Source organism: Protopterus annectens, chromosome 11.part0 (genome assembly GCF_019279795.1).
Source record: "Protopterus annectens isolate FY-2018-M chromosome 11.part0, PAN1.0, whole genome shotgun sequence".
Lineage (NCBI taxonomy): Eukaryota > Metazoa > Chordata > Ceratodontiformes > Protopteridae > Protopterus > Protopterus annectens.
This window is the reverse complement of record NC_056745.1, coordinates 1182182573-1182194786: the sequence shown is the minus strand read 5'-3', so window position 1 is coordinate 1182194786 and position 12214 is coordinate 1182182573. Positions and strand designations below refer to the sequence as shown.

General features: G+C 39.6%; 1 protein-coding gene across 1 annotated transcript in view; it reads right to left on the bottom strand.

Moving 5' to 3' along the window:
* Positions 1-12214, bottom strand: part of NAMPT (nicotinamide phosphoribosyltransferase) — a gene marked incomplete in the record, with an annotated part of 586193 nt that overhangs the window by 245496 nt on the left and 328483 nt on the right.

Genomic DNA, 12214 nt, shown 5'->3' with positions numbered 1-12214 from the left:
GTACTGAATGCCTTCTTCATCTACTATCAATATAAAAATCAGTCCAACTGCAAATGGTGCAGTGTCATAATTAACACATAAATGTAGACTTTCAAAACTGATGTGAACCACCTAGCTCAGCCAACTTCCCTGCAGGGCTGACAGCTTTCTCTCCTAGTTGATCAACAGATTCCACCCTCAAAGACCTCACTAAAATTGCCTTGACAAATTTTCATGAATTCTTAAATTATCTTTTTGAACTCAATAGCTCCTTAGGGAGAGTATTCACTCTGTACAAAAATACATTTCCTGGTGAGATGTGGCCTTACATTCACTGGAGAAGCAACATTTCATAGTATTAAAACTTAACATGTTCCACCAGTTCATTAGAAAATATAAGATAACTAAAGTAATTATATTCAAACAACTTTGCTTATACAATATTACAACATCCTTCTCTCTAAATCATAGCAATGCCTTCAAATTTTTATTAATCACACAGTAATACTCATAAGTACATATTGCAATATAGCCAAAAACCATTTAATCAAATAGGACTAGTAATTTCAAAACACACACAACTTATATATATATAAATCGAGCCTATCATAACAAGACATTTACTTATTTACATTCTCTGTTATTTCCAATTTATTCTATCAACAATCTTAATATTTCATTTATTTTCCTTTACATCTTTTGTTTTTCCAATTATCTTAATCATTTATTTATTCAATCAAAAATACACAAACAGACACTTAGCACATTTCATATTTTAACAATGTTCAACAAATTTTTCTCAACATTTAATTCACTTCATTTACATTTATTTAAAATCTATATTCTTTTTCCTATATGAATACAACATCTTTTTTTTCTTTGACTAATCATTGTATTTTTCCTTTTTTATGAATTACTTTTTATTCATGCTCATGTGTCTCCATTTTCCTTTCTATATCAAAATTTTGCATTTATATTTTTCATTTATTTATAATCTCCTTATATATATTCCATTATATTTTCCAATGTTTTATATTTTATGCTAGAACATTTAGTACTTTGTATTTTATTTTTACTAAGTGTGTATTTCTAAGTCCTTTATTTTTTTTTGAAAATAATTTTGTCACTTTTGTTATATTTTTCAGTATTGTTATATCTTTTTAATAAGTCTCTTTATCCATAATATTTTTATTTAAATCCTTCATCTATGTATTTTAATACAAACTGGGTTCAGAAAATCTTTTAGTCCAAATCATCTTATCATTGCTCTGATTATTAAATAAAAATATTTATATACATTGAATTGTTTTAAAAAAAAGCTATTTTTATATCTAATGATGCAAAAAAAACATAGTAATGAAATCTCAAAATAACATATAGCCATTCTAATCTGTCCATAATATATGATCTGAAAATATAAAAACAATGAATATGTATGACAGGAATAATAAAAACCCAAACAACGATGATGAAAAAAACAAACGGCAATATTGAAAAACACAGAAAGAAAATGGGACGAGTGAAAAACATCACCATTACATTGTCATGTGGTGTGTAGTGTAAGCATTGAGGTCGCTTTGAAATCTATTATAAATGGAAGTCATTGTGAGTATGAACTGCCATGTGTACTTAACCAAATAAAAAAACATATGAAAATAAAATATTGAGACGGATAATTGAATGTGGTGATGGTGGTGGTGATTGTTGAATGAAAAAGAATGTGTGTGACGCCAAAGAGTGTGATTGTGGCTAAATAGTGTGGAGGGCATATGTTTCATGTATATTGAGAAAAACATATTGCGGTGGAGGCACATTTTGCTGGTGACTGGAGGCTAAATGCAGGACGTTATGGTGGAGGCATGATGTGGTGTTTGTCGATGTGCCGTGAGCTGGAGGTTTGGGCATATTACATGGATAAAAGGGAAATGAGTGTAAGTGGACTTGTGACATGGATGTTTAAGGTGATATTGTGTTATTGCAGTTTTTATGTTTTAACAGTGTGAGGTTGTATTGTGAAGTGCTTTGGGCTGACACCAAGCAAACGGGGGCGCAGAAGGAAAGTTCATGAGCTTGAGCAACACTGTTTCACTGATGTTTATATATAAAGTAATTATATATCCAACAAAAGGAAGTGGGTCACCAACTTTCTGCTAAAAAAACTGGTTTGTGACTTTAGGTGAGAAGCTGACTGCAATAATTCACAGTGAAGAAAATGTTTCTCAGAAGAATGGTCATGCGGCAAACATTAGTAAGAAAGATTTAATTGCCTTGTGCTACCTATATACAGTCCTTCACAGCAACATAGAAACTTTACAGTCATCTATGCACTACAACAAGGAGCTGAAACAAGTAGCCTGTAGAAGAGTCTAAGTTGGACACAAACAGTTAAGATACTGACATTCAAATTATTTTTTTCACACAGCCAGAGTTATCTCCTCACCATAAAGATGCATCTGTGTTGTCAATTTTCATTCTTCCTCAACTGATGGGTCTTGGATCGGGCTTGGCTGCTTTTACCAGAGTCACAGATCCAAGTCTTGAGCTCCTCACTTTACCTATAATGCCCCATCGTCCTAGTATACCTCCGATCAAGTTTGCTGTCCCAAATAACATATGCATGAAGATAAACGGATACAAAAAGGAGGACAGAGGCATAGATAAAGCAGCTGGAGCTCAAACAGGTTCCTAAAAGGGCATCCCTTAGGTCTCACCAGAAAGAAAGGGAAGAGGGATAAGGATGGGAAGTTGAGGAAGAATGAAAATGGCCAACACAGCTGCATTGTTATGGTGAGTACATAACTTTTGCATCCGATATTGTCATTTTCATTCATTCTTCAACTGATGGGACAGAGTCTCCATCTAGATAAACCTTGGGTGGTCAGCATGGAAGGATATTCTGGATTACAGTGAAGCCAAATGCTGCTCTATTCCTGGAAAGCAAATCTAACTTGTAATGAGTAATAAAAGTATGGACCGAGTGGCAGTAGAACAAACGTAATCTATACACAATCTAGACCAAAAAGCAGTTCAACTAGCTATAGACCTCGTGGAATGTGTTTGGGGGAATAGGCAAAGACAACTCTCTTTCTTTGTAAACAAGGATATACAGTCAGTCAACCATTTAGCTTGAGTCACTTTAGACACTGCTTTTTCCAATTTGTTCTTGGAAAAAGATACAAATAAGCAGTCAGTCCTCATGAAATCTTTGGCTCTGTGAAGACCAAATCTAAGCTGTCGGTGCTTGTCCAAAAAATGTAACATTTATTCACCCTTGATGGAAATTTCTGGGAAGACTACAGGTAGACTGTTAGATTCAGAAGCTACCTTAGGTAAAAAGAAATGGGTTTGTGCATAGGGAAACACTATCCTTATGAAAATTTAGATAGGGAAATCTGGAAGAAAGGGACTGGAGTTCAGATATTAATCTAGCTGAAGTGATAGCAACCAGAAAAAATTGTTTTCCAGGGCAAGTATTTAAGGTCTATTTTTGATGATGGTTCGAATGGTGGTCGAGTCACAGCTTGTAGCACAACAGTCAAATCCCATGGAAGAGTAGGATCCTTGACTGGAGGCCAGAGTAGAAAGGTGTAAGAAAAGCTTTGCACAACTTTGAAGAAGCTAAAGAGAAGTAATTTTCATCTGAATGAAAATGCAAAATAGCTGAATAACTTGCCCCATTGTTAGAAATGGAAGCCAGAAATTCAAGAACCACAGAAACTGGGATAGAGAAAGGATCCAGGTCTTTATGGAGGGCCCAGACTGAAACTCTCTTCCATTTAATTTTGTAAATTTTCCTAGTAGAAACCTTTCGAGAAGATAATAGAATGTGGCAGACTAGGAAAAAAGCCTGGACTTTCTGGCCATCACAGGCAATGGAGAAAGCATGTAGTCAGCTTGAGGCCATTGATATCCAGATGTTTCAGTCTTACTGGGTGAAAGAGGAGGTCTTGACTTGGGTCCAGTATCCAAGGCAGATACAGGAGATGAGGCCACAGGAAGGGAAATCAAACTTGAGAAGGCCAAAAAGGTGCAATGAGGATAATTGTGTTCTTCAACCGGAATGTTTTCCGTAGAAATTTGAGGATTGGAGGTAATGAGAAATGAGCACAGAGGACACTGGAGGGCCAGTCATTGACTAGAGCATCTCTTGGAGACTTTCCCAAAGGAGGGATCAGGGTGATGAACCGGCTGCACTTGTTGTGGGGAGTAGCAAAAAGATTGCAGCATGGCTGGACCCATTGATGAAAAATCATTTCCCACCACTTTGACATTGAGAGAGCACTCATGAGGCATCAGAGTGGACCTGCTTAGTTTGTCTGTAAGAACACTGACTTTTCCCAGTATGTGTATTGCTATGAGAAAGTGCCAGAAGAGATCACCCACTGCCACACTCTTATTGCCTCTAGACATAGCTGTTAAGATCTGGTTCCCTCCAGTTTGCTGATGTATCAGACTACAGACATACTATCCATTTGATTTGCAATCACTCCGGAGGGGAGAACATCTTGAAAGGTCTGTACTGCTAGAAAGACTGCTCTCATTTCCAGGATATTGATGTGCGAATTGGCCTCTTCTGGGGACCTCATCCTTTGAGCTGTCTTTCTCAAGAAATGCTTCGCCACTCCAGTTGGGAGGTGCGAGTGGTCACTGTGGCTGTTGGTAGAGGGAGAACAAATGGATGGCCCTAATATACTTTGTTTGAACAGATCCACCAGTGAAGGTATTCCTTGCAAACTTGGATGATCCTGACTGGAGTGTACAAGGGTTCTGAAGACTAGACCACTGTAGTGACACAGTCCACTGCAGAATCCACATGTGAAATCTGGCTAACGGAACCAGTTACTGCTGCTGCTGTCAAGGAGCCGAAGGCTTGCAAGACTAGTCATGCTGGAGGAGAAGAATGCGAGATCATTTCCATGACTTGGGATGTGAGGGTTTGTACCCTTGCTGGAGGAAGTGATGCTATCTGATTTCCTGTGTCTACAGCACGTATGAACTACAGATTCTGTGTAGGTGTGAGTTGTGACTTGTAGTTGACTGAGATGCCCCAGTGTTGACATAACTCGAGAAAGCAGTCTTTTGCTTGTAGATGTAGACACCTGGTCGAAACATTCAGGAGTCGGTCATTTAGACACAGAAGCACCAGGAATCCCAGCAGTCTCGGGTGAACTGCTACCACTGAACACCTCAGGGGCTGTGGTAAGACCAAAAGGCAGTGCTCTGAACTAGTAATGACTGGCTCCCAGCCAGAAGTGTAGATATCTTCTGAAGCATCTGTTCACTTTGATGTGAGAGTATGCATCCTGAAGATCTACTGAGCACATCCAATTGTCCTTTTGCAGCATGGGCAAAACAGACTGACCTACGACCATCCAGAACTTTGAATATTTCATGCACTGGTTTAGCTTTCCGAGATGCAGTGTGGGTCTCAAGTCCACTGTCTTTTTTGGCAAAAAGAATCTTGAGTAGGTTCCGGATCCTAACTGGCCTTGGGGGACTTTTTTAATGACTCTTTTTCTAGCAGCTTTTCTATTTCTAAGGTTGCTGCCTCCGTTTGACTAGGTAGAACATTGGGAATCTTTTTCATTTTGATATGAAGGATTTGGGAAAATGTTATGAAGTGACATCTGGATATGACCCTCTGCACCCAATTACCTCTTCTGAAGGATGCCCAGGCTTCTAGGTGCAGAGATATGTACCCCTCCCCCCCAACTGCCTCCAGATACAGCAGCTGAGGAACCTTTCAGGAGTGCTAGTAGGGTTTATACAAGTCGGTATCCCTGAAACCTGATTTTGCAGGCCACCTCTGCCGCAAAGGCAGCATCTTCCATTAGAGTTCCCCCATCTGCCCTGGGAAGAGCTGTCTCCTTGTGAGTCTTGGAATGGCCCTTTGGACTTGCAAAACCATTTTCTTACTACCTCATTGATTCTGAGAGAAGGATTTCTGAGGGGTAGAAAAACAGATTCAATGGCAGGTAAGGTCTTTTTATCTTGCTCACTGTTGGACAGTGTTTCCTTCACTTTGGGGCCAACTTATAAAGTATAAATATAAAACATAAAACTTGTATACAAACTAACTGTTGTGATCATACATGCTTATACACTGGCTGCTGCTTCAAAATGGCAGTAGGGATTGCACGTGTCTGGAACATACATGTGCATGCACAGCCTCGCACACATCCTTAAAGACACAGCGCACACAGGCTACATTGATTTACAGCTCCCTTTCAATAATCACTTTTCTACCCCTCTTGGCACAAATTCTGAATGAGAGTCTCATCTCAAAGACTTTATCCCATTAATCAATTTTCAGATGGCTAAACCAACTGTCAGATTTGATGGTCTCCCACCCTGACATTTATAGCAATATTTCTAATTCACACAATTAACTTATCACTGGCATCTAAAATTATCTCCTGATATTGGGAATCTGTAGCTGTTATCCAAAACAAAGATCCACAACTTTCTTCCAACCACCAGATTTCCCTACTGTCACCACCTTCAAAAACCTATGTTCAAACAATGAGATTATCTTGATGAAATAAGTGAGAAAATAACTAAATATGTCTTAACAGGAAGTAACACAAAATTGTATCCAATATTGGGAACAAATCTGGATGTTGGTTTGAATGTGAATAACAGTTCTGGTAGAAATTCAAATTATTTTAATAGAAGTTTGGTTTTATCTCATTCCATGGACTGTAAAAGAATTAAAGATATAATAAAAAATTAACCACCAAAAACACAAACACAACCAGCAAAGGTAAGGCAGCACATTAGAAACGACTAGTAACCAACAATAAAACACACCAAGTCTGCTCTATACACTGGACAAAAACAAAGTGTTTTAACAAGTGTATAGAAACAACTTGGGCAAGTTTTTTTATGTTGATTATAATAAGAAAATTGAAGATATTTTCTCACACTAATAATCTGATAAAATTAGGGGAATGACAAATGTTTGTACACAAGCAACATCACAACATAAAAGAAAAAAAACAGAAAGGCACGTTTCAACAGAATAAAGCAGTAACATTAATAAAACAAAAGGGCAAATAAACTGTGGATGTAATCAGTGCAAATTCAGCAATAAAGGTAAGTGTTTTGTTGAGAATTATGACAATGTCATTTCTGGTGATACATCCTTGAAATGGAACACAAAAGGGGTTGTGTACCTCGTGACATGCCTCTCATGCACTGCATACTATGTTTCAGAGACGCTTTTGTACTAGAATATATGAAAATTATTACGAAAATTGGGAATAATGACTCCAGCAACACACTAGCTAAACATGCACAAAAGTGTAAGTGTTTCACAGTTTCATGGTTGGAAAGTACAACCCAGTTTGAGTGGTGGCAGCTGGGAGATGATACATTCTCAGATCCAGACCTGATGGACCTTTTGCACATCTGCAATACGAATAGCACCAGAAACACTAGATCCAAGGATTTAAGCTTTGCTTGTGACATAAACAGAACATGCTGTTGAAAGAGATATGTCTCTCAAAAGATTCCCATGCTGTGGAATAGGCTTCAAATCCATGTGAAGTAGAGTCCATCAATAGCCCTTTTCAACTGAAGCATTTTGACCACTGGATGGGAAATAGAAGACAGACCCCCCCCCCCCCCCCACCGTCTGGCCCCCATGTCTATGATAGAGGCTGACAGTAAATATTCCGTAACCAACATACCTACCACTAAACCTTTGGCAACCTCCTAACCACATACCCCTCCAAACAAACATCCATGTTACATAGACATACAATTATATTGAGTTGCACAGCTAGCCTTATAAAGACCCTAGTGGTTATTAGTCCAGTATATATGTTGGCATATAAAGAACTGTTATGGCAATTAAGGCTGAACACCATAAAACATCATGAGCTGAATGAAAATGCTTCTATGAACAGTGTTTTAAAGACGAGTGCTGCAAAACTATGATATTCATGATTTATTGTTTTAGAATATGATAATTACAAAACATAATTATACAAAATACTATTTTAGAATAAAATTATAGAATGTTTTAAAGTAACCAAATACATTGGTTTTACACTTTTTAATATTTTCCTGGTTATAATCCGTGGTAGTGGTTCTGCGGTAGCGTTGTCGCCTCACAGCAAGACGTTGTCCCGTTCGATTCTCAGCTACAGCGTCTTCTGTGTGGAGGCATGCATGAATAGGAGTGCCTTCGTTAAAGGTTGTGCATCAGGGCTGGTAACTTGGCACGTAAAAATCCACTAGCAAACATTAGCAGACCGGAGTTCCGCTGTGGCGACCCCTAACCGGGATAAGCCGAAAGACACAACAACAATATTTTCCTGGTTATTCCAGTCAGTAGTTTTCTTAAGGACGAACAAAATCTACACAACTTTTGTCAAACTCGGAAGGCTGAATTCTGACAGGCTGTTGGAAAGTTCACATGATCAAATACTAATTGTATATAATGTGTATAAATGGATGTGTAACTTAATTCTAATGACTTCTGTTAAATGCATGGATGAAAGTGCTTAACTACAGTTAATTACTTTATTTTTTTGAGTGGAAAATTGGAAATTAGTTTGTGTGCAATAGCTTTAGTTCCTCAGGAAGACATTTTGCTCTTATTTATACCTATCAATGGATACCACATCATTTTTTGGTCCTTTGGACAACTCAGCAATTAACAGTATGGGTTTAGGAAAGTACAGATTACACCTACAAACATCTTCTATGTAACTAGCCATGTCCTCCATAACATGGACATGACAAAATAACTAAAGCTGCTTTCATTGGTTTAACCAAGGCCTTTCTCTCAGCCCAGCATTATAAACAGCTGACTGAATTATAAAATAATGTCTCCAGTACCTCTCTCAAGTGGATCAGGTATTATCTAAGTGATTGTTCCTTTCAAGTATGAGTAAAAGCAACCCTTTTGTTATCCTGAAAAAGTCATTCTGGACATACCTGAAGGATTTGGTTAGGGCCACTTTTATTTGTAACATATATAAACACTTTCTGTATTTCTCTTCTCACCCTAGCATGTTTCTAAGTTGATCATACAGATGCTTGGACCTCAGATAATGCATCTGCTATTAGCTACATCTTTTCAACTCGCATTATCATAACTAAACTGTGCTTTATCTCTTTAAAAAATCAAAAATCTGTAGGATCTTTGTCAAGCACTTCTTTCACTGGCTGTGTCCTCTTTACGGTGGTGCTGCTTGCTGTCAATCACTTCTAATGCCTTAGTTTCTGGCTTGACCTTCATTTGAGTTTCATAAGCCAGCTAAATACAGTAACATGCAAACTTAGTGGAAATGGAGGTTCCTGCTATAGAACAGTCCTTCTTTTAAACCATGAAACAAAGGCTATTCTTATCTTTGTGACAGAATACTACACATCTTCAATTACTGCACATTCTTTTTGCAACTGTAAAAAACAATTCAGACTGTGTGCAAAATACAAGCTAGGTCCCTTGGCAAGAACATCAATGTATTACATTCAGCAAAGCGAGGATAGTTCCCATCATTCTGATAGCTAGCACAACCATAGAAAATTACCTAAATCAAATCACCAGAGGCAAAATCCATTACCACTTCCTCGCAAGTTACAGGTCCCCCTCTATGACCCCGGAAACCCATGCAATGTGTTTAAACTTACTGGAAACAACTCACCATCCAACCCAATACCATATTCATGAACAACTTTAATTACCCCACTATTAACTGGGAAACATATACAACATCAAACATGCAGGGACAGAGATTCTTGGACTTTGTAAACAAACTCCCCGGGACCTGATTGTCAATACACCAACCAGGGATCCAACCATACTGGATCTGGTCCTCACTAATATGGGAGATTGCTGCACAACCTCTACTATAATGTCTTCCCTGGTAAGGTCAGACCATAAAATGATCTCCTTTGAAGTAAAAATAAAACCAGGAACCCCAGCTAATCCTGGAATATTCAGGAACTACTCCAACACTAACTTCCTACTATTAAGTGATAATCTGGCAAAACTTCAAACCCTCATAAACAAAACCCTCAAACTCGAAGAACACGGCTGCCTATGCAAAACTGTTCACAGAAACCCTATACAAGCATGTTAATAGCTGCACAGAGGCAGGTGTACCCACCAGGCAGAAGTACAGAACTAACTCAAAAAAAAAAAAGAAAACAAGCTACCCTGGTGGAATCACATCAATATCATATAACAGAAGGAAGAAAGTCATTGCAAAAATTAGGAGATGCAGCACCCATAATGATAAAACCACTCTCAACAAACTAAACAAACAATGCAGAGGACAATTAAAAGTCTAGCAAAGCCAAATTTGAGGAAAATTTGGCCTCCCAGGCCAAGGACAACCACAAAGCATTCTTTATCTATGTCCGCAGCCTCAAAGGCAATACACAATTGTGTGCACAGCTCGCTGTAAATGGAGCCACCTATACTGAGCCTGAAGATGCAGCAAACCTACTAGCCAACAAATTCAGCTACAAATTTACCCCTCTCTCCCACCCTCAAACTTCCCTCAGGAAATATCATCAAATATAAAGTACAGTCATGTACACTTACCATAAATGTAGATGTTCGAGTGTATTCACTGTTGCAGTCATCACCTGTGGGTTATCCCTGCTGTGGTAGCCCTCGGCCGACCCAAATACCAGAGTCAATGTTTTTCGGTGTCGGCTGCAGTCGCCTGTAGTCTGACGTCAGGTCATCAGTGCTATAAAGCAAGGCAGCCGACATCATTACATCAGTTCTTCCTGCCCTAACCCATCAGAAGCACAAAGAAATAAGGTAAAGTGGTCCTGGTGGCTAAAGGCCACCGTGGGAAGCGTATGTCCCCCTAGGGAAAGAGGATATAAGGGGGATGGAGGGAAACCAGGACTGAAACAGTGAATACATTCGAACATCTACATTTGTGGTAAGTGTACACAACTGTACTATGTTCTTCATGTTTCACTGTTGCAGACATCACTTGTGGGAGGATTCCCAAAGCTGAGGAGAGGGGTGGAAGGATAGGTCAGAGCCCTAGGCATAGGTCAGTAAGCCCTGAAGAACTGCAGAGGCAAACCCTGCCGTAGACTTAGAAAAAAAGAGATAGGTGGTAATGCTCTGTAAAGGTATGGACAGAGGTCCAGGTGGCAGCTTCCAAGATGTCCCTGGTGGGGACTCCTCTGAGGAAGGCTGTGGAAGTGGAGGCTGCCCTAGTGGAATGGTATGAATAGACTTAGGAGGGGGTTTCCCATGTAGTCTGTAGCATAAATGGATACAGTGCGATATCCATGTGGAAATGGTTTGCTTGGAAATGGGCTTCACCTCTGCCCCTGGGGCAAAGCTGACAAGCAGCTAGTCTGTTTTTCTGAAGGGGTTAGTACTTTCCAGATAGTATCAGAGTTGTCTGTGCATGTCTAGTGAGTGCAGAGTTCTTTCCCCCTTGTTTTGAGGGTTGGGAAAGAAGGGGGGTAGGTGTATGGCCTGGTTTAGGGCCACATCTGATACCACCTTGGGCATAAAGGAGGGGTTAGTCCTCAGAGAGACCCTGTTTGCATGGAAAATGATGAAGGGCTCAACAGCCATGAGCACCTGAAGTTCTGAAACCCTTCTGGCTGAGGTGATAGCGAGAAGGAAGGCAGTCTTCCAGGAGAGGTATTTCAACTCTGTTGAAGCAGCAGGTTCGAAAGAAGGTAAGGTTAGTTTTTCTAAAACATAATTCAGGTCCCAGGCTGGTGTGGGAGGCCTTCTGGGAGGTCTGCTATTAGAAGCCCCTCCGAGGAATTGTTTAATCAAAGGATGAAAGAAGAGGGGTAGGTTTGAATCGTAATGGGCTGAAATAGCTGAGGCATGGATTAGGAGAGACCACTTTTGAGTAACCTGTCTAGGTAATCCAAGATAAGAGGGATGGAAGGATGTGAGATACTGGCCCCTCTGGCTCCAGGAGCAGAATCTTTTCCATTTCCCTGCATAAGATTTTCTGGTGCTTGGCCTTCTGGCCTCTGTGATAATGTCTAGGACCTGCTTGCTTAACAGGGACTCCTTGTTAGCTTTTAAAGTGTAAGCCATGCTGAAAGACAGAGTCTCCCCCTCCCCCCACCTGGGTCAAGAGGTCTGTGATCAGGGGAAGCTGCTTCGGGGGGGCTGTAGTCAGGCCGTGCAGTAAGGAGTACCAATGTTGTCTGGGTCAATCTAGAGCAACTAGGATGGCCTTTGGTCTCTCCTCCCTTATTTTAATCAGTACCTTGGGAA